Genomic DNA, 20223 nt, shown 5'->3' on the forward strand with positions numbered 1-20223 from the left:
GGTCTTGGGCACCGCTCCATGGCAGCCCCTAAGGAGCTGATTTTGGGGCAGGACAGTGTGAGGTTTAGGATAGCTGGGCATCCCGTGGGCCACCAGTACTGAAGCCCGATGACCCGGATGGACGTCGGTCACAGCGTAAATACAGCTCGAGCCCACAGCGCTTGGGTTCAGGGCCCGCTGGGCGCTCAGTCGTGGTGCGATGCTGACAGAATACCCGATCTGTTCGCACGCGCTTTCTTCCGTCCCCGCCGGTCCTCGCCCGCGGCGGGGTGTCCAGTAGGAAGCCCTGCCAGTCTCCTCTCGTGCCGTCGCGTGTCACACGAGAGCTGTGAGGGCGGCGTGGGGGCTGAAGGGGGCGGTCTCAGGTCTGGTTCCGTGACACCTGTGAGGGGCTCTTTGTCCCGTACACGCGGGGGCTTTGGGAACTTGTGCGGTTAAGAGGGTGTCCGATCCAAAAAGAACAGCTGTCGCGTCGGACGTCAAGGCGTTTCCCCTTGCATTTTCTTCTGGGAGTTGCATAGCTTCAGGTCTCACAGTGCGTCTGTGGCCGTTTGGGTCCGCTGTTAGAGTTGTGGGGCAGGGACGCAGCTTCCGTCCGCTCCCGCGGGGCCCTGTCCTCCCAGCGCTCTTTGTCGGGGAGACCGTCCGTCCCCCGGATCCGTGTTCTTGGTGCCGTGTCGGGGGTTGACCGCACGTGTGTGGGTTTATTTCTGGGTCTCGGTCACACCGCGTTGTTCTGTGTGTCTGTTTTTGGGACCGAACCATAGTGCCCCGACTACTGGAGCTTCGTCACGTCAGCTTCAGATCGAGAAGGGGGTGCATCTAGCTTCATTTCTCTTTCTCCGTGTCCTGTTGGCTACTTGAAGTCTCTCGTGGTTCCACACACACGTGAGGGTTATTTTTTCCACGTGAGAGATGCTTCGGAATTCTGGTATCGTTGCGTCGTGTGAGCGTCCGGACAACGTTCCTTCTTCCGACCCATGAACACAGGTAGCTTGTTTGTTTCCACAAACCCCCCGGGGACGGCTTCCCCGGCCACCTGGGTCAGCGGGCCCTTGTTGGCCCGTGTCCACGGCCTCTGTGGTCATGGTCTTCCGCGGGAGTAGCCACGTCTGGGCGTGTCCTCCCCCCCCTCCCCGGGTCCACCGCAGCCCATGCCACACGGCCTGCCGTCCGGGTGAGGAGCCTGTGCACACGCGGGGGTCGGCCAGATCCCACGGTCTCTCTCCACAGAGACGCTGTGCCCTCGCGGGGTCAGAGCCGTGACCTGCCTGCAGGGACCACAGCTGTGGGCCTCCATGTGTGGCCTGCCACCCCTCCCAGCCGAGCGGCAGGGCTCAGAGGTTTGGAAACATGACCTGACACCTCTCCGATGGCGAGAGGATTGTTACATTTTACCGTTTGAATTGGGGCTGTATTTTATGGCCTTTATTTGACTTCTCTCTCAGTTGAGTTTTCCTTCTCCGTAAGAGAGGAGGCGTCCCCAGGGCGAGAGCTCGATGCGGCCCCATTCTGAGGTCTGAAGTGGGTTCTGCGGGCTCGCCTTAGATGCAGGAACTGGGAACTGCTGCCATGCCATGGGGCGTGCGACCTGAGCAGGGGACCCTGGCCCTGTGGGGCGTGGAGGCCCCAGGGCCGTTCCAGCCCCTCTTCCCGGATGAGCCAGACGGTGGCCGGGCTGGCCTCACTGACCTTGGGGTGCGGCGTGCGTCCTGCTGCACCTTCCAAACCGGGGTATGTCGTGCACAACTCTGGTGAAAGTAAACCAGGGCGTGGTTCTTGTTGGCCCCCGGAGCCCCTGGAGATGTGGCCTGAGCCCGAGACCCCGAGAGACCCCACTTTCACTGCCCAGGCTCCCCACAGAATTGGAGGCTACGGGGTGGAGGCAGGTTCTGCTGGAGGCTCCTGGGCCTGAGCCTGGTGGGCCGGGCTTGAGCAGAGGGCGCACTGAAGTCCCTCCGTGAGGACTCGAAGGGCCTGACCCTACAACAGGCGGTGGCCCCGGCGGACGGGGGCTGCTGCCCTCATGTCTCTCCTCTGCCTCCTCGTGGGCCAGCCCTGAGCCTTGAGGCCTCAAACAGCCCTTTTCCGCTCGTAGATTCTGCACATCCAGAACTCATACGGGGCAGGCGGAGGCTGTGTTGCTGCCCATGATGCCTGGCGCTGCGGCCGTCTGGGGCTGAGCTCCGGGTCCTGGAACAATCCGGAAGCCTCCTCCGTCACCGCTAGCAGCTGGGCTGGGCTGGGCCACGCCTGCCGCCAGGAGTCCCTCACGCCGTGTCCCTGGACGCTCCAGCTTCCCGGTGGGTTTATGCTGGGGCACTCCCCGTGCGCCGTCCCAGCGCTCCCAGGCCCAGTGTCCAGGCTGGCAAGGCCCTCGTGGTCCAGCCACGGGGGGCGCGTCGGGTCGCGTCTGCCGTTCACAAGCGCAGCATGAATCACGGGGTCGCAAACGCACCATCCGAGCATTTGCGGCCGAGTTGGAACAGTCCTGTTTGGCCTCTTTTATTTATTTCAAAAAAGCCTATTTTTCTCAGTTGGGAATTCAACCCGAGGCAGCCCCAGGCAGGCGTGGCTCGTGCAGGGACCATGTGGAGCCCAGAGCGCCGAGGGCCGGCAGAGACGTGGGGCTTCACGACCCGAGGCGCGCGCTGCCGGGCTCCGTTGGAGTCACGTTGACTCGGGGCAAGAGGGGCGTTTCTGGGCAGTTCCAAGCTGCCGCGCTGTCCCGTCTGGCGGTGGCGCCCCTGGTTTCGCTGTGACGCGCCTCTTTGCTGTGTCGGCTCACGCGCGGCGGCCACCGTCGTCCCAAACGCCCGTAAGTAATTCCTCACGCGGTCTTCGGGCCGATTTCGCCACCGGCCGGCTCCTCGTGGATGCCTGAACACGTCTTGGAGGGCGATCATCCTCATTTTTTGGTGGGAATTCTCAGCTTTTTGAGAGCTCTTTGAGGCATAGCACGCTGGCACATCCGGAGAGCAGCTTTCCCGTCCGCGCTCCTCTTGGATCAGGCCCTGCGCCTGCGGCCGTTCCGTGGGTCTGGGGGAACGTTCTAGCCCCTGGCGATCCCGGAGTTCATGGGCGAGCGTCTCCTCCCACGTCTGTGTTTGGAGATGTTTAGGAGGAGCTGCTTCTCCCTCATTCTGTGGCCCCGGGGTTCCCGGCCCCGTTAGTGGGTTGAACCGTGCGGTTCCGGGGGAGCGGCTGCGCGCCGGGAGCCACCGCAGGGCGCCGTGGGGACGCGCTGGGAATCTGGCGTGACAGACGGAGCTTTAGAAGCCGCAGAGTTCCCTCAGAGCAGACCTTAGCGTGGAGGACACGGTGCGGTGTGGGGCGCTGCTCTGGAGAAGCCGCGCGCCCGGTGAGAGGATGCGGCCCTGAGAAACCGCCTTTTCCCGTTTCGTGCCGAGTCGCCGCGTGCTGCCGCTGCTGAAAGCGGTCACGGGCTGGGACGAGCGGTGACGCTTGTGAGGCACAGTCGAGGTGCCGAGGAGACCAGAGCAGCGGGACGTCCGCCGCGAGCGCCTGGTGGGGCTGTGCCGGCCTTGGCGGAATCGCACCCGGAGCCGCAGGCAGGAAGGGCCAGCGGCGCCCGCCGGGTGGGGGCGTGGGACGCCGCGGATGGGGTGGGGGAGGCCGTCGGTGGGGGGCCGCTGCACCCTGAGGGGAGCCGCGTCCGCACATGCTGTCCCCGTGGGCACCGGCGCGGCCGGCCCTGCAGGAGAGAAGCTGTGTTGTCTGGGGGAGCCCTGGTCTGCACACGCAGTGCACGGACACGTGCTTGCACGTGTGCACACACACGCACAATTACATGTGTGTACACGTACACGCGTGTGTGCTGAGTGGGACGTGGGGAACAGTACCCAGCACAGGAGCGCCAGGAGGTGAAGCTTCGTCCTTACTGTGTGGGGAGAGTTGATGTTCCCTGTGATCATCTCGGGCGTCCGCTCTCCCTGCTCTGCTGGGTGTGGGGTCTTGCCGGAGGAGGAGAGGGTTTGTGCAGACCCCAGACCCCCCCCCCCCCCGCAGCATTCTGGGCTTGTCTGCTGCCTGGACATGGACACGGGAGGCATCGCCCCGTGTGGTGGGAGCCGGGCAGCCGCCTGCTTCTCAGATGCTCACGGTTCGTTCCAGAACGTGCCCTTTGGTTCAGAATCGCACCGTCTCCAGGACCCACATGGCACCGGCGGATGGGGTTCGTGCAGGTAAGCGCCAGCAGGGCAGGTCCTGCGATTGGAGGCCCAGAGCCCCGGCTCCCCTTGCCTTTGCTCTCGGACTCGTGGTAACTAAGCCGTCGTGGAGTGGGCGGCACCGGGAAGACTCCCAGTCCGAGACCTTCCCTTCACAGCCCTTCAGAGTCAGGACCAGGCTCGCCCTGTTGGGGACTTGTTAGGCTCTCGTAGAAAATGGAGAAAACTGTGTGACCTGCCCCATGTGAGCTGGGCCGGGACGGAGCCCGTACCTGATGATTTCTTTGTTTTTTAACGTTGTAATAAAGCAGGAAAGGCAGAGCAGAGTATCCTCTCGGGCCGAAGATCCGTTGTTCACAGTTCCTGGGGATGAAGCAGGAAAACAGGGTCCAGGGACCCGTTCTGCCCCCGACGTGCAGGGAGCCCCACCGAGGGCGTTTTTCCGAGCCTCCGTGTCCTCCTCGGGGGTGGGGCGAGGCGGCTGCTTCTGTCTGTTGCGGGGCTGCCTGGGACCTGCCCTTGCGGCGTGTAGCCCGGGATGGTCGGACGGTGAGAACCGGCACTTCAGGCCCAGGACCCGGTCCCCCTGGCAGACGCAGGACTAGAAAACGTTCTGCTCCCACCGCAAACACGCTTACGGGCCCCCGTGTGCACCTCTGTGGAAAACAAACACAAATCACCTTTTTCTGCATTCTTATAAACTCTGCTATTCAAAGTAGCTCTTACACGTATGAATTTCCAGAAGGACGGGGGGAAGGTTGCAAGCCTCCTTTATCTCTGTTTGTGTGTGGGCTTGAGCCCGAGATGCTCCCTGGCTCTCCCTCGTCAGAAGTAAGTGAGCGCCGAGCGCGGCAGCTGCTGCTACCAACGGGGAAGGACAAATACCCTGAAACGTGATGTCGTTTTCCTTACGTGGTTTGTGTGTTGTTTTCAGCCCCAAATGTGACTCACTGGAAGAGCCAGGTTTCAGAGAAAAGGCTTTATTGTTTAAATCCCGGGTGAAAACTTGTAGTTTAAGCTTGGCCCGGTCCGTGCTGGCCCGTGGAGCCGCCGTGTCTGCAGCTGGGCTGCCGTGCGGCGGGCTCCCTCCTGAGTGCCGGCTCTCGGAGGCCTGCGTGTCTCCCCTGGAAGAAGGGTCTGGGCAGCTTCTCCTGCATTTCGCCGGTGTGGGCTGCAGCGTCGTCTCCTGATGCGGCCCCGGGCACTTAACAACACAGAGCCCAGGGACGCGTGTCCCGGCGGCTCCCATGCCCTGCAGAGCCCCCGGGTGTCCCTTGTGAGTTTGGGAGGGTTTCCTGCTCAGTCATCGCGCTGGGCATCCTTGCTGGGCTGGTGGCCCGCCCGGTGGTGGGACATCGCGGTCCCAGGGCCCCGGGACGCACCTGAGTCTCCTGGCGGCATTCCGTCCAGCTTTGCGTGTGCGCCTTTCCCGCGAGTGTCTTCTCGTGGAAGACGAGGATGGTTCTCTGTGGGGACGGAAACCTCTGTCTTGAAACTCCTCATTACCCAGTGAGAAGCAGACTCGGGGGAGAATTTCTTCCTGAACACCCTCCGTGCCCAGGGCCCTGCCCTCCCCGGGTCATCGCCGTGTGTGGGTCGTCGCGCCCATGGAACTGCTGACCGTGCAGCGTGACTGCTCCTGGCGACCACGCTCATGCGCACGAGGGACCTTTCGCTGGGGAGCACTGGGTGAAACCCCGTTTGAGCCAGATCAGCCCCTTCTCACACTGGGGTAATAACTGTTCAAAGTGGTATCAGGCTAACGGCACAAAAATTTTCAAACTTGAATTCCTAGGAAATTTACAAACTGCCTAAGGCTAATTATCTCATTGTTTCCGCACCAACGTGCTGCCTCATGTGCGGATTCTTGCAGATTCTGCTTCCTGCTCTTCCGAGCCCTGGTGTCGTTAGAGACTCGGAAGGAGAAGCCCCTCCCTCCCTTCTCAGCGGTCCCCGCATGGAAGGGCGCGTCCCAGGAAGGGAGAAGGGGCACGTGTTGGGTGATTGTTTCTGCAGCGTCTTCCCTGCCGACGTGCCAGGGCGCTGAGCGTCCTCAGCGCAAAGCAGTGCGAGCCTGGACGCAGGAGGGTGGCGGTTTCTGCGCGTGGGTCCCAGAGAACACGCCCAGGAGCTTCTGGCTTCCGCCGTGCCTTGCTCAAGTCCCAGTCCTGCCGACGGTCTCGGAGGTGCATTTCTTTCTCCTTCTCCTGCGGACCTCTCCCGTCAGGCCGTCGGGCCGAGACGCACGCTCCGCTCGTGGTCGTAGCTGCGTACGGGCTTCACCTTCACCATGTGCCCTGCAGGACGCGGGGCCCGTCACCTGGGGTGGTGGCCGTGCTGGCTGACAGCCTGGGGAGGATGTTAACTTTCCGCCCTCCTCACGTCCAAGCTCTGCGATAAACAGGCATTTTGCGGTGCACTTCAGAGCGAACCTGACTCGATCTTGTAGTTCAGATTTCATTAAGCCTTTCGTAACTGAATACAGAATTAATTCTGAAAGCAGAATTGGCACAGTCTTTCTGATAATATTTTTGTTATTTCGCATGCCTGGTGCAGCGTCCACGGGAGCAGTCCGTTTCCGAGAGGACCAGTGCCGTGGGCCGTGCTCTGACGCCAGGGGCGGCAGCAAGACCGTGTGGTGTGTTCCCTGAACGGCTCTGTGCGGGGGTGCAGCGGGAGTGCCGATGGTGACCCGGGCAGGCCTGCGGCGTCCACGCTCTAGGACGTAGCCAGCCGCGTCCACACGTCCCGCTCTCTACTAGCGTCTGCACTGTTGGGTGCATTGTTGATTCTGAAAAGAGCCCGGCTCAGGGCTCCACAGCAGTGACCACGGACATGCAGACCCAGGGCTGGTCTCGTCTGTGGTCTGTGGAGAGACGGCAAAGGGCCAGGGCTGTGGGGGGCGGCAGGTGTCAGGCCGGCAGGCCGTGGTGCTGGCTGCCCCCAGGATGACCACGGGCGTGGGTTCTTCGGGTGACCTTCACTGCCTGCCACAGTGCATGTCCAGTGGCCCAGCCAGCGCACGCTGAGCCCCTGTGGGTGATCTGCTCTCCTGGGCAGTTTTCTGCCCCCCTCCCCTTGTTTGGGACGCCTGTGAAAGCAGAGCCTGGGACAAGGCCGTCCCCAGCTTCCTCCCGGCTCCAGATCAGGTGCCAGGATGGGGTGGCTGAGCCCAGCTCTCGTCCACAGCTCTGAAGGGCAGGGGGTCTGGCCAGCCCGGCGGGTGCTGGGACGTGGTGGTCTTGGGAAGCACCAGAGTCTGAACCAGGCACGGAACGGTTCCTCCCCAGACCTGCCGTTTTCCGGGAAGTACTAGTGTGGCCAGAAGCTGAGTTTCTCTTTAGGGAAACATCTTTGTGCAATTTGTTGGCCATCTGAGTATCGTCCAGACGTGCCTGACGCCAGACCTGGGGTCTTGGAGGCATGACCTTTGTCCGGAAGGAGTTTGAAGAGGGTCAGGGGCATCTGTGAGCTTCCGTGCTCAGCTGGCTGCCTGCACCGCTCGCAGGAGGGATAATCACGTACAAACAGCAGCGTTCGTGTGACAGGGTCCGTGGGAGACTTTAAAAACGCGAATGTAGGGGCCCCTGGGGGCATAGTCAATTAAGCCTCTGACTCTTGATTTCAGAGCCAGTTGTGATCTCGGGGTCGTGGGATCGAGCCCTGTGTCGGGCTCCGTGCTCAGCGGGCGTCTGCTGGCGACTCGCTTGCCCTCTGCCCCTCCCCGGCTGTGTGCTCCTTCTCTGCCTCTATCTTTTTTTTTAAAGCTGCCCTTTTAAAAAACAACCAGAACATGAGCTCAGTTATTCTTGGAGCACGGGAGGGTCACATTTTTTGTATTGTGGAGAGGGAAACCCTCACTTGTCCTCAGCCCTGAATGGAATCCGGGGTTTTCCACCGACAAAAGGTGATCTGTGTGTGCGAGGGTCAGCGTGCAGGCTCTGACATCACGGGACCCATCAACTGATTTCCTCAAAACACATGCTTAGTGAGGATGTTACCGATTAGCTACAGCGTTTCAAAAGCACAGGTTAAGCGTTTGTTGCTGTTTTAATAATTGTCGTAACTTTCCTGTTGCTTTAGGAGCGAAGTGCCCTTGAACAGGGCGGGGCTCGTGCCTGTTCCCCGTTTCCTATCTGAATACTTGACTTTGTGTTGTTGATAGTTAGTGGCTGTGCAGCTGAGAGGATTTAAGCCCGGGATCTGGTCCCGGCGGAATCGGGGTACTCTGTCGGAAGCAGAGTCGGTGCTGGGGACGGAGGGCCGTCTGCGTGGCCCGCTAGTCAGGTTGGACATGAAGGCCAAGGTCAGCAGTTTCGCAGAAGGTCACGGACAAAGGTGGTGGCAAGGCCAGGCCCAGGCCCAGGGTCCTGGTGTTCACCCACAGCTGGCGTCCGTGCTGTTTCAGAAAATCCTCCGGCTGTGGTGGTTGCTGGGGGCCCTCTGGATTTTCCGTGTTTGGGTTCACAACAAGTTTTTCAGTGAGTCTTTCATTTGGGTGACGAATAAGGTAGAATTTGACTCTTGTAACTTCGGTTGTGCATTTAGTGTTTGTTTCTGCGCCGGATGCTTTTCTCTTCCGGAGGATCTTAATGACGTCAAGCGGTCACAGAGGTGACTTGGATTGAGAGCTTAACATGACCTCAGCATGTGCACATTTAAACTCAATCTTGGGAGAAACGGTGAGTTAGGCAGTGTCCTCTTTGTCTTTCTTACGTGGCAAAGGAGACCTAGAGAGACGTAAATGTGTCCAAGACCGTGTGGCCAGCAGCGGGGCTGGTTTCCAGCCCATGTCTTTTCTCCGAGCAGGGGCCCTACCTCCCGGCCGCTTTCCTTCTGGAGTTCTTACGATGCTGTGTTTACAGATTTTCCTCAACTTCCTGGGGGGTTATGCCCCCCCCAAACCCTTCTTAAGTTGAAAATATTGTAAGTGGTGCACTTAATCCCCCAACCTTGACCGTCCTAGCATAGCCTCGCCACTTCAGACAGTGTCACTGTGCATCTCTGTGTGTGTTACATTTTGTGGGGATGAAAGTGGTCCCTCACACAATTTTGAAGATCTGTAAGAGTTTAGAGACCTATAAGATGCCCAAATATCTATGAAAATATTAGTGACTCACGAAATATCGTAAATGCCTTCTATTAAATGTGCCGAATGGTTTACTTTTCTGTTTTTTTTTAAATACATTTTTTAAAGATTTATTTATTTATTTGACAGAGAGAGATCACAAGCAGGCAGAGAGGCAGGCAGAGAGAGAGAGGGAGAAGCAGCCTCCCTTTTGAGCAGGAAGTCCGATGCGGGGCTCAATCCCAGGACCCTGAGATCATGACCTGAGCTGAAGGCAGAGGCTCAACCCACTGAGCCACCCAGGCACCTCGTGCCGAATGGTTTTAATGGACATTTTGTTTACAAAGAAAAGTCATACTTCCCCTCAAAGATACGACAGTTGTCGTGTAGGTGAGTCTTCTAACCTGAGAGTAGACTCGCCATGTCACTTTGCAACTAAATCATAGAAGCATTCACGCCCTCGTCTCTCCTGGATCCGCATTCGGAGAGCCCGGGAGAGTCCAGTCCTAGCTGGTGTCGGGGCCACGCACGGCCCCATTTTATCAAGAGCAGGAACAGGTAGAAACATACGGCCTCGTCGTCCGTGGTCCCTAAGGCCACGACAGCATCTCATGGCCCGGCTCTGTGCATACTCAGCTTGGAAACCTGTTGTTCTGGATTATCTCCTTAGGTTTCCTTAGGTTTTTGTGGTGAACGGACTGTGGGTTTTTCAAAGGAGAGTTTTCTGTATCGACTTGAGTTGGATCAGGTCCAAAGAGCGTTCCCGGACGGGGAGCTCTGCCCCGGTTCCCCTCCGACCGGCGAGGGTAGCAGGAACGGTCTCGTGTGGGTCCTGCTGTGTAAAGTGGGCAGCGTCTGTCTCGTCAGAGTCAGGTCCGGACTCTCCCCGAGGGTCTCAAGGAGCGTGGACCCTCTCACAAGGGGACGAGCCCCCAGATGTTGGATGCTGGCGCTCGGGCTGCCCTTGGAGAAGCTAAATCGTACGGTCAGGACCTCGGGAGATTGACGGCGTCTGCACACGGTTCTTCTCTCTCGGCGGCGTGGCAGCGCCTGCGAGAACTCACCCAGGCTGCGGGGACACGGGTCCCACTGCCGGCTCACTGCTCTTAGTGCTGACCCTGCAGACACGACATTCCTGTGCGCGCTCTCGCGCCCTCGTGGTGCTTCATCCTCCTCGCGGCCTATACGTGAGGCCACAGTTTCGGTTGTCTCAGAGACTGTGAGGACCGTCTGGAGGAATCTCCCGGATACTGGCTCATTTCTAATTTCCCCTCTAGGTGTCGAAGTCCTGCAATTAAAAATCTTTCAAAAAATCTCTAGGTGCACATTTGATGAGCAGTTTTGATCAGTAATTTGATGGACAGTTTTCCTCGGGTCAATCTCTTCAGTGTTTGTGTTCCCAGGCACGTGTGTATGTTCGGAAGAGACCCTGTGCTCTTGATTGTTCTCGGGGTCACGTCCGTAGTGAGCACCGATGGTACCCCATGGACAGACACCGCCTCTCAGTCTCTCACGTAGGAAGTTTTTGTCTTAAAAATATGAACGCATGGGCTTTGCTCTTCTTCTAGCTTAATCCAGGAGACAAGGACTTGTGGAAAGAGTAACACACCCAGGTCAGAAATGTGACAGGTGCCGAGTGGCTGGCGCATGCGCCGCTGCGGGCAGAGACCCTCCTGGCTCCGGGCTGCGGGCCATCAGCTCCGGGTGCCACGGGTGCCTTGTGCGGGGACAGCGGTCCGTGTCCAGAATCGAAGCGGCAGCTGGAGAAGCAGAGTCGGAGCTCTGTCAGGGCAGAGATTCGTCTCAAAGGCCAAAACGTGAGACAACATTTCCTTGCTGATTTCATAGAAAACTTACGGGGCAGCTGTCCGGCCTGACGTGTTGGCTGCGTCAGGAAACAGCGGAACGTTGTCGGTGAGCCAGACCTCAAGGGACGCGGCTTTACACTTTTCACGGTGTTTGTCGCTAGTTGTAGTCTTTGAAGTTATTTTTGAAAACAGAGTTCTGGTTTTACAATAATCATCTCTGTAGAACTGGCAGCACTTGCATGCGGTGTTAAAGGGTCGGTCGGCAAGGGCCTTCCAGGGCTTTGTGTGTCTGCTGTACGTGAGCACGTGTGTGCACGGGTGCCGCATGTATGCGATGCCTGTCCATCCACCGTCCACACGTGTGCGTTGTGTTCGCATGCATGGTGTGTGTGTACTGTGTGCCGTGTGCACACGTTACACATTTACATGGATACTGCATGCATGTGTACTGCATGGGTGTACCTGTGTGTGTGCACTTGCCCTCTGTCTGCGTAAGCACTGCACCCGGACTGTGCGCACTGTGGGTACACTGCAGGTGCACGTGCGCACACTGTGTCTGCGCGCAGTGCACCGTGCGTATACGTTCTTACTGCTTCTGTCGATGCTGTGTGTTACCTGCGCACGCACTCCGCACACAGTATGCCGCGCACGGGTGTAGTAAGCGTGCACTGTGCAGACAGGTGGACGTACGGTGTGTGTGTTTGTATGGACACTGTACGCAAGTTGTCACACCTGGATGGGTGATGTGTGTCCTCTGGATGTGCACAGGGCGCACACGGTGTGTATATTCTACATGCAGTGTGTCGATGGTGCGTGGATATTGTGTGCGGTGCTCTCACATGCCCTGTATGTGCGCACGCCTTGTGCATGTGCGTGCACCATGTCCCACCGCGTGTGTGTGTATTGTGGATGCTGTGTGCACTGGCCGCGGCCCTGTGTCGTGCGTGCGCAGGGTCTGTGGGATGTAGTCCTGCGTCGTGTACGGGTCCCATGTCACGTGCGTGCCCACGGTCTGCAGTCCTGCGTCTCAAATCCTACATTATTTGACTGTAGTTTTGGATTTTTATTTATTTAATTAATTAATTTTTTTTAAAAAAGATTTTATTTATTTATTTGACAGAGAGAAGTCACAAGTAGGCAGAGAGGCAGGCAGAGAGAGAGAGAGGAGGAAGCAGGCTCCCTGCTGAGCAGAGAGCCCGATGCGGGACTCGATCCCAGGACCCTGAGATCATGACCTGAGCCGAAGGCAGCGGCTTAACCCACTGAGCCACCCGGGCGTCCCAGTTTTGGATTTTTAAAGAAGTTTCTTCAGTTTGCCGTTTTCTGGTGGATTTTACTTTTGATAGACTGTTGCTAGGACGGTCTGCTTTCTCAGAACAAAAGACCAGGCTACCTCAAAGGTGAACTTCAGATTCCCCTTTGGGAGAAAATGTTGCAGCTTTTTAAAAGATCTCAGTTCTTCTCTGCAGTGGTTAAAAAATAATATTTAGTCACAGCCAAGGTCACCTTGCTGAGTTGCTACAGGTTTCTCAGATGTGTTCTCGGCCTCTTTATTTTGTCATTCATAAGTTAATTTAATGTTTCCAGAAAGAAAATCTTACACGGATTAAATTTAAGTGCCTTCGAGGCAGGAGTTTCGTAAGCCACAGGGTTGCTGATGGCGTGGCAAACCCTTTGTCTGGCCTTTTGTTCTTTGATGAACCTTACGAGCTCCTCCTTTGTGCCGTGTGTGGTGCTAGCCGCCGGGGCGCAGTGATGAGCCCGGGTTCCGCCCGTGGAGGCTCTGCTCCCAGGCCAGCACTCAGCGGCTGGTGTGACGACGTCTGAGGATCCAGTACGCAGACACTGTGGACACACTGAACGTCGCGTTGGCCCGGATGTGACCGATTTTTCAGGTTTACCTTTTGCCTTTCTTAATTCCTACTGATAATCCTGATGGTTTTCTTTTTCTACCTTTAAAAACTAATCATTGCTAATCACGACAAATTGGTGATAACGTGTATTTGTGTGTTCTGTGTCTAGTGATTTATTCACTTATCGGAGGCTACTGTCCTTGGCGGGTACCAGTGTTAGGTCGAAAAGTGGTTCAGCTTTGCACTGCCGAAGGATCATTAAAGACTGCGGGGTGCATCCCTACTGCAATTTGCTCCTTTATTAAATGTAATCATTTTAGCTTTTGCAGATGGGCACATCGGAGATGTGAGAGTGATTGGTTCAAAGTTAGACATTTTGACTCATGTCAGAAGCCAGCACGGAATCACAGCGAATGAAAATATTTAAGACCAAGTCCTTGTTGAGGAATTTGAGTAAAGAGCGCGTGGGCATTCGCTGGGGGTCCGTCTCTACCTGTGACATTCTGTTGTAGCATTCTTCATTGTTTAGCCTCAGTGAGAATTTCTGGGGACGGAGGTAAACTGAGATGGGCCCTTACCCAGCTGCTCACCACAGCTAGGTGCCGTGTGACCGACAGACTCGTGCCTCCCCTGCGTCCCGGCAGACTACTGGGCGGGTTAGTTCTGGAGAAACTTCAGGTAAGAATGAAGAGGCCTCGGGGGAGGCTCGTGGGCTGTCCCGGCGCTGCTCCGGCTCCTGTCGGCACACAGGGCAGACGGCTGTCCGAAGTCCGCTGAAACGCAGTGAAACCCCAGTGTGACGTCACGGGCCTGCGCTGGCCCAGCTGTCCCAGCTCTAGGTCAGGCCTGAACGGAAGCTGCTCCCCCTGGGTAGCGGATGGGAGTTTCACAGACAGCTGCGGGTTAGCACGTGGGGGGCTTGGCTCTGGGTTCGCATATTTGGAGCGGAACACGGCCGTTAGAGTGCCAGCTGACAGATGCGTCCGGCAAGTTGAACGCTCCACTCCCTTTGCATTAGATGTGAATTCTCGCCTCCCCGCTGACGGCTGTGCCCATCCTGCTTCTGGAAATGGCCTCTTGGTGGGGAGGGCAGTGCTCCCTAGGATGAGATTCACAGTCACTAAAGGTCTCATGTGTGGCTGGTGGAAATGCTGATCGGGTCTTACCGCAGTAGGGGGGCAGGTGGGTACAACATTGGCCCTCGCTGTTGTGTAGTTCTGGAAGTGGGGTGTCGGGCCGGGGACTGCGTTCTCCCGCAGGGTGCCGCGCTCGGCGAGTCGTCTGGCGGGTGAAATGTGCCGGCCGGGCCTCCGTCCCCTGCACCGGAGAGGGGTTGCCTCCCTGTGGCAGTGCCGGCGTGCCCTTTCCTCTGTGCCAAGACGGTGCCTTTGCTCGCCCACCCTGTGCAGCGTCGTCCCCGTGTCATTTCCTCCGGGACGGTTAGCTGTGCAAGCGCACACCCTCCTCCCCTCTCGGATGCCAGGTGTGTATGGAGACGGTGGTGCAGAGCCACCTTGTCACGAGGGAGAGAGCATGGAGCTGTAGAATCTGGATCTCTCACAGGGAGGGCTCTCTGCTGAAGTTTCCAGTCCATGACCCCCCGGGACCCATGAGAGTGACCTGGAATCTCAGAGGAGCCCGGAGACGGTCCGCTGCTGGCTCCTGCCCCCCCCCACGCCCCCCCATCCCCCCATATCCCTCCACATGCCCCTACGTTCCCCAGTCTCCCCCCGACGTCCCCTGCCATGTGCCCCCTCCCCCACGTCCCCCTTCAGTTTTTAAACAAGGCTGCCTTGAGCAGCCGAAAGAAGTTTGTGCGGTTGGGGTGAGAGCTCACGATCACTGGTCTTTGAAAGCTCGACCCTCAAATGAGAACTTGTGTTCACAAAAGCAACCTCAAAAGATCGTACTCCTTGATTTATGTACAGTGAGTTGTACTCACCGTAAACTGGGTCATCTGAGCATTCCTGAGTTTCAGATCTGTGTCCGCAGTGTCGTGCTCTAGGGTTTTCTACAACACAGACTTGGAAGCAGGCCGTGTTCGGTGGAGTGGGTCCCTCTCGTTCCCCCGCCGTGTGCCTGTAAGCGGAGCCTGCGTGCTCACGGGTCCCACGGAGTCTGAGCATCACACTAGCCCCGGACCCCTGCCGTGCTCGGTGCGTGCAAGCCTTTCCCGCTGTGATGGGGAGAACCAGGATTGGCACGTCTCTTCTCTGGCAAATGGAATCCTATTAAACCAAATACATCTTAACAGCAGACTTTCTGCACATAGAGCACTAAATGCCAGACGGGCCGCCGAGCTGTGAGGCTCCTTTCTGCGGCCAGCTCAGAACCCTCGGAATCACACAGCAACTTCACCGTGTCTGGCTCTGAGCGTTCGAGCGAGTGGTCTACATGCCACACTCCGATTCTCGAGAGCCTGCGCCGAAACCTCTGCGGTCCTGCCATGTTCTGTGTTTGTTGGTGTTTGTACTGGGACGGACTTTTTTTTTTTAATCATTATCTCTTAAGAAGAATGTGTTGCTTTTCCCATGAGAAGATGAGACGAATGTCCGCCGCCCTTCCCTGGGCTTCAGCCCCCCACGGTCACCCCCTGGGACTGACGCTTCCCTCTCTGTCGCCCAGGTGCCAGGCTTGCGTTGGGACGGGGTCCTTGGCCTTGTCCCGTGCCACGTGAGGCCTCTCCTGAGGAGTTCTCTCCTATTTCACTGTTCCCATGATTGGAAATGCTTTTCCTGAACCACAGTCTACTGAGTTTTCTCATGTGAATTTATATGAACAGAATAGTTGGCTTTAGTAAAGAATGTGCAGTTCCCTCATCTTAATTATTTAGTTGTGGAAAACCAGTCATGGAGTTTTTCTTGCTCTAACCTGTGCTAGGAATTGTGCAAAATCTTTATGGAAAAGGATTAGTCGGTTAGGTTATAGGGATTTATGTTTAAAAAAAGGAAGTTTTATTGCTAAAAGGAATGATTATTGATGTGGGTTAAGGTTTAAACTTAACTATTGACCATCTTGTCAGTGAGAGATGTTATAATGTGACTTTAATGTAAGAAAAGCATCGGTTTTTAGAAGTTACCTGTGACGTTTTTTAGGCTCTTCTGCAAAATAAGCGGAGTCAAATGAACAGAATAAAATGTCACCAGGAGGGCCATTCAGTGAGTTCAAACATTCAGAGCGTGAACTAGTTTTCTGGAAATGGAGTTTGTAGTCGGTACTGGTAGGGTCCACGGTGTGACTTGTAGGAACCTCAGAAAGCTGCTTCCGTGAATAGAATACGGGATGTTTTTCCTCGCATTTCAGTTGTGAGTTTTGAGATGTGTGAAAGCTGCTAACAGTTTCTTTCTCTTCGAGAATTACTTTGCTTCGTTTGGAAAAAGTATGTGAATGCCAGCCATCATGGAAGCAGTTAGTCATGAAAACTAAAACCCCCTTCAGGTGTGAGGGAGCTGCCCGCCTTCTCTGTGTCTCCTTCTAGCGTCGCGTAAACACGGTCTGGGTCTTTCATGTGGGGATTTTCCTCCTGATGCCGGTGTTTGCCGAGTATTGTTGCTTATGGTCTGGAGCCCTTGGACCTCCTGAGCCGGGTTCTCTGATTGCTGACCGCTGGGACAGGTTTCCATTTCCTTGGACGTGAGTGCTCTGACTTTGGCTTTTGAAACGATAATACCGTATTTGATAACAGAAGCCGTAAAACCGAAGGCGTTCACATCCATTAAAAGTGTCTCCCTCCTCCAATGAAAATAGTCCTCATGGTTGATTGTATTGTTTTCTGCCAAGATCTTTATCTTCCCTCCTTACTCATTCTTTGGGCAAAATGCCCTGTTGTTTGTAGAAAGTCCACAGTTTGGACACCTGGGTTCAAGTACTTTTCTGCTCTGAGAGACCCCAGTCTCTGGGCTACTCAGTCTGACGTGACTGGCTGCTACTGAGTTGGACTCTGGGCAACGTGTCCCTGAGCACGCTCGTCTCAGGGCGGTGGCTCTCCGGCTGTTCACCTGTGGGGCCTCCGTGAGCCGTTTCTCACCTGGGCTCACACAGGTAAAACCCGCAGGCTGGTCTCGCGGCTTTGCGGACGGAAACAGACATCTGTGCCTCCTGGATCTGTACATGTCCTGCCGCGAGAGTGCTCATTGATTATGTGGTCTTGGGGGTTACGGGGAAGTTTTATCCGTGGCAGTCTTCAGTCCGTCCCCTGGAGGGTGATCTGCTGAGTGTTCACGGGTTCGAGCCTGGGCCCCACACCTCGGGGATGCCCGGGCTCATCGCAGACCACTCAGTGAGGCAGCGTGCGGGTCCAGTAGCAAAACTCCATAGTCGGTGAGACCAGCCAATGTCCATCCAGGGACGTTTCGCAGAAACAGCCTCTTGCCTGTCAAGCACGGTGGGTCCGTCCGGTTTGTCACCGCCTGCTGTAGCAGCGGAGGGGGAGCGCGGGCACCTGTGCCTGTGTGACGTGGAAACCCTAGGGCCGAAGTCGCTTGCCAGGCAGCCGTCCGGGCAGGCAGAGAGCATATATCCTTGGGTTAACGGCAAGAATAACCATTGCGATAGAGACACAGAATGAAAAGGACTTCCCGGTGAACCTCGTGGCTCCTGCCAGTAAGTTGGCTCATGTGGACCGAGACCAGTGCAAACAGAACGGGGAGAATGGAGAGGGACAAGGGGACTGAAGGAGACAGGCAGTGAACGTCCTTCTCCGGGGACGTGGCCCGCATGGTCTGAGCATCGCGCCCGGTGGCGGCAGCAGGGCTGGAGGCCGCCCTTCAGCAGAGCCCGCTGGAGGAGTCAGGCTTCCGGGGGGCGCGCGGGAGGATGACGGCTTCTCCTGCATCAGTGGGCGACCGTGTCTTGATCAACGTTTTCTACTGGAAAAAAAAAATAGTGTCTTATCAAATAAAGCTCAATAAGGAGCAGTGGGTTTTCCCTACAGCGCAGTAACCCTAGTTGTCAGCGACTCTGCTGGAGTTTCCTGTTGTCACCGAAGTCCCCTCTGATCTTCCGTTCTTTGAAAGCCAGTATTTTGCTGACGTTGATTCAAGAACTCGTTGGGGTGGGACAGGAGTTTGCAGAGGCTCTAACCGGTCAGACGGTCTGCACAGGAGGGTGAGGCCACCTAACCGTGACCCTGTGCTGCCTGGTGAGGGGGAGCAGCCACACTTTGGGGTCTACATGGCCTCCTGCTTGGGGCCGTGCAGGGTCTGCGTGGAAAGGTGGCGAGGGGTGGGCTTGCGTGTGTGAACCCGCGCGAGAGGGAGTGGGAGCCGCAGGTGGGGTTTTGGGAACGGCTGGCGCCAGGCTGGCTGGGGGGTGGGGTCATGTGACGGCAGTGGATGTGGGGGCTGGGGGGCTCGGGTAGAGGTCCCCCTCCCAGCCCCGGACTCAGGAGGACCAGTGCTGGGCTCATTCGTGCGTCCTCCTGGACCCTGTGCTCAGGTGGTCACCTCAGGGGAATTTCCTTCTCTCCAGAGCGGATGTAGAATGCACGGTGAGGGGGCAGGGGTGCTGGTGACGTTCTCTCTCGGACACACGCCCGCTTGCCCGTGGAGCAGGCGGAGGAGCGTGGACTTGGGACTGCAGAGCTGGGTCTTTTCTCGTGGGAGGGACAGCCCCAGAGTGGCACTGAGTTCACTCTGGCCTGCACACGGAATGGCCAGTGCACGGTGCCCAGTGGCGGAGACCGTGCAGGGCTGAGCTGCTCACGGCCATAATGCCGGTCCAGGTGGAGGAAACACGGCCAAGTTTTGCAGCTGGAGAGAGCAGGGCTTGTGACCGCCAGGACTTGCCGCCTTCCCGGGCTGGCGCGTGCAGGAGTTGCAAACTTGGCACAGGCGCCTGGGAGGGCGGAGACCCGCACAGCCCAGGTGCAGGTTCACACTGCAGGGCTCTTTGCCCGTTTCACAGTGACCCCGAGTCTGCTGGAGCAGGAACTGGGAAGTGTTCACACTCGTGTACACCATCTAGCTTCTTGGTGTGGCCCAGCCGAGCGTCGGGTTGTGCAGTCCTTGACTTTGGGCTGGATCGTCTGCACAGAGAAGCACCTGTTGGCCCTTCTGCCAGCACCCGTCATTCTGTATCTCAAATTCTACTGCTTCTTAGCTGAATCACCTTCCTTCTGGAGGCGCTGACAAAGTCCATGTTAAGGACAGGACCTTACACCTCCACTTAGTGTGCTCAGAAACGTCTGGCACAGCCCTGAACGCCCTTGCACGTTGGTTTCAGAGTGGAGCACTGTTTGTTTTTGGAATGCTTTTTAATAGAAAAGAAGAAAGACAAGTGTAGTAGTAAAGCGTCCGGTCGTGTTTCCTGCTGGCTAATGTTTGTGTTGTGTGAACAGAGAAATAATAGTGCAGTCTTCAGTCTTCGAAAGAGAAGCAAACATTTGCACTACAAGTAAATTGAAGGAAAAAGCATAGTTGTAGGATTCCTTTTTATTTATCTGTAAAGATTTATCTGAGACCGAGAGAGAGTGTGTGCGTGTCGGGGAGGGGCAAAGGGAGAGAATCTCCAGCAAAGTCCCCACTGAGCATGGAGCCTGACTCCGGGCTTGATCCCATGACCCTGAGACCATGACCTGAGCCAAAATCAAGGGTCGGACGCTTAACTCACTGAGTAACCCGGGCGCCTCTGCAGGATTCCTTTTTTAAAAGCCCATTAAATGTGGGCTTTTAATAAATGGTAGTCATGACTTAGTTTTAAATGGGCAAAAATACACGAAAGCTCTTTAGAGAAGTAGAAATGTAAGCGCCTGTAGTTTTTAGACTGAGGATTTTAATATAAAATGCTCTGAAAGAAGCTTTTATTTATTTATTTATTTATTTATTTATTTATTTTTAAAAAAACACATTTTTTTAAAAGATTTTATTTATTTATTTGACAGAGAGAGAGATCACAAGTAGGCAGAGAGGCAGGCAGAGAGAGAGGAGGAAGCAGGCTCCTGCTGAGCAGAGAGCCCGATGTGGGGCTCGATCCCAGGACCCTGAGACCATGACCTGAGCCGAAGGCAGCGACTTAACCCACTGAGCCACCCAGGCACCCCGAAGCATTGATTTAAAAATTTTTTATATATCTTTTTAAAAACACTTCTTATCCCTTAAAACATGTTCAAATTTTGAGTAGATCTTTTTTTTTCCTGACATGGTTTAGAAATCTTTTTTTCTACCATAAAGTGGCAAAGGCACCAGGACGCAGGTTCAGGTGCGGCCGTGAGAGGCCGTTGGCAGAGGGTGCAGACGGCAATGCCTGGATGCAGATTGCGTCGGTCGCGCCAGCAGCACGGACGCGGCTCTTGTTCCGAGAGTCCG

General features: G+C 56.4%; 1 protein-coding gene across 4 annotated transcripts in view; it reads left to right on the forward strand.

Annotated features, from left to right (window-relative positions):
• The window catches only part of DIP2C (disco interacting protein 2 homolog C), a 348933-nt gene that overhangs the window by 88286 nt on the left and 240424 nt on the right, over window positions 1-20223 (forward strand). The gene's annotated exons all lie outside the window — the stretch shown is intronic.

This window comes from Mustela erminea, chromosome 6 (genome assembly GCF_009829155.1).
Source record: "Mustela erminea isolate mMusErm1 chromosome 6, mMusErm1.Pri, whole genome shotgun sequence".
Taxonomy (NCBI): Eukaryota; Metazoa; Chordata; class Mammalia; order Carnivora; family Mustelidae; genus Mustela; species Mustela erminea.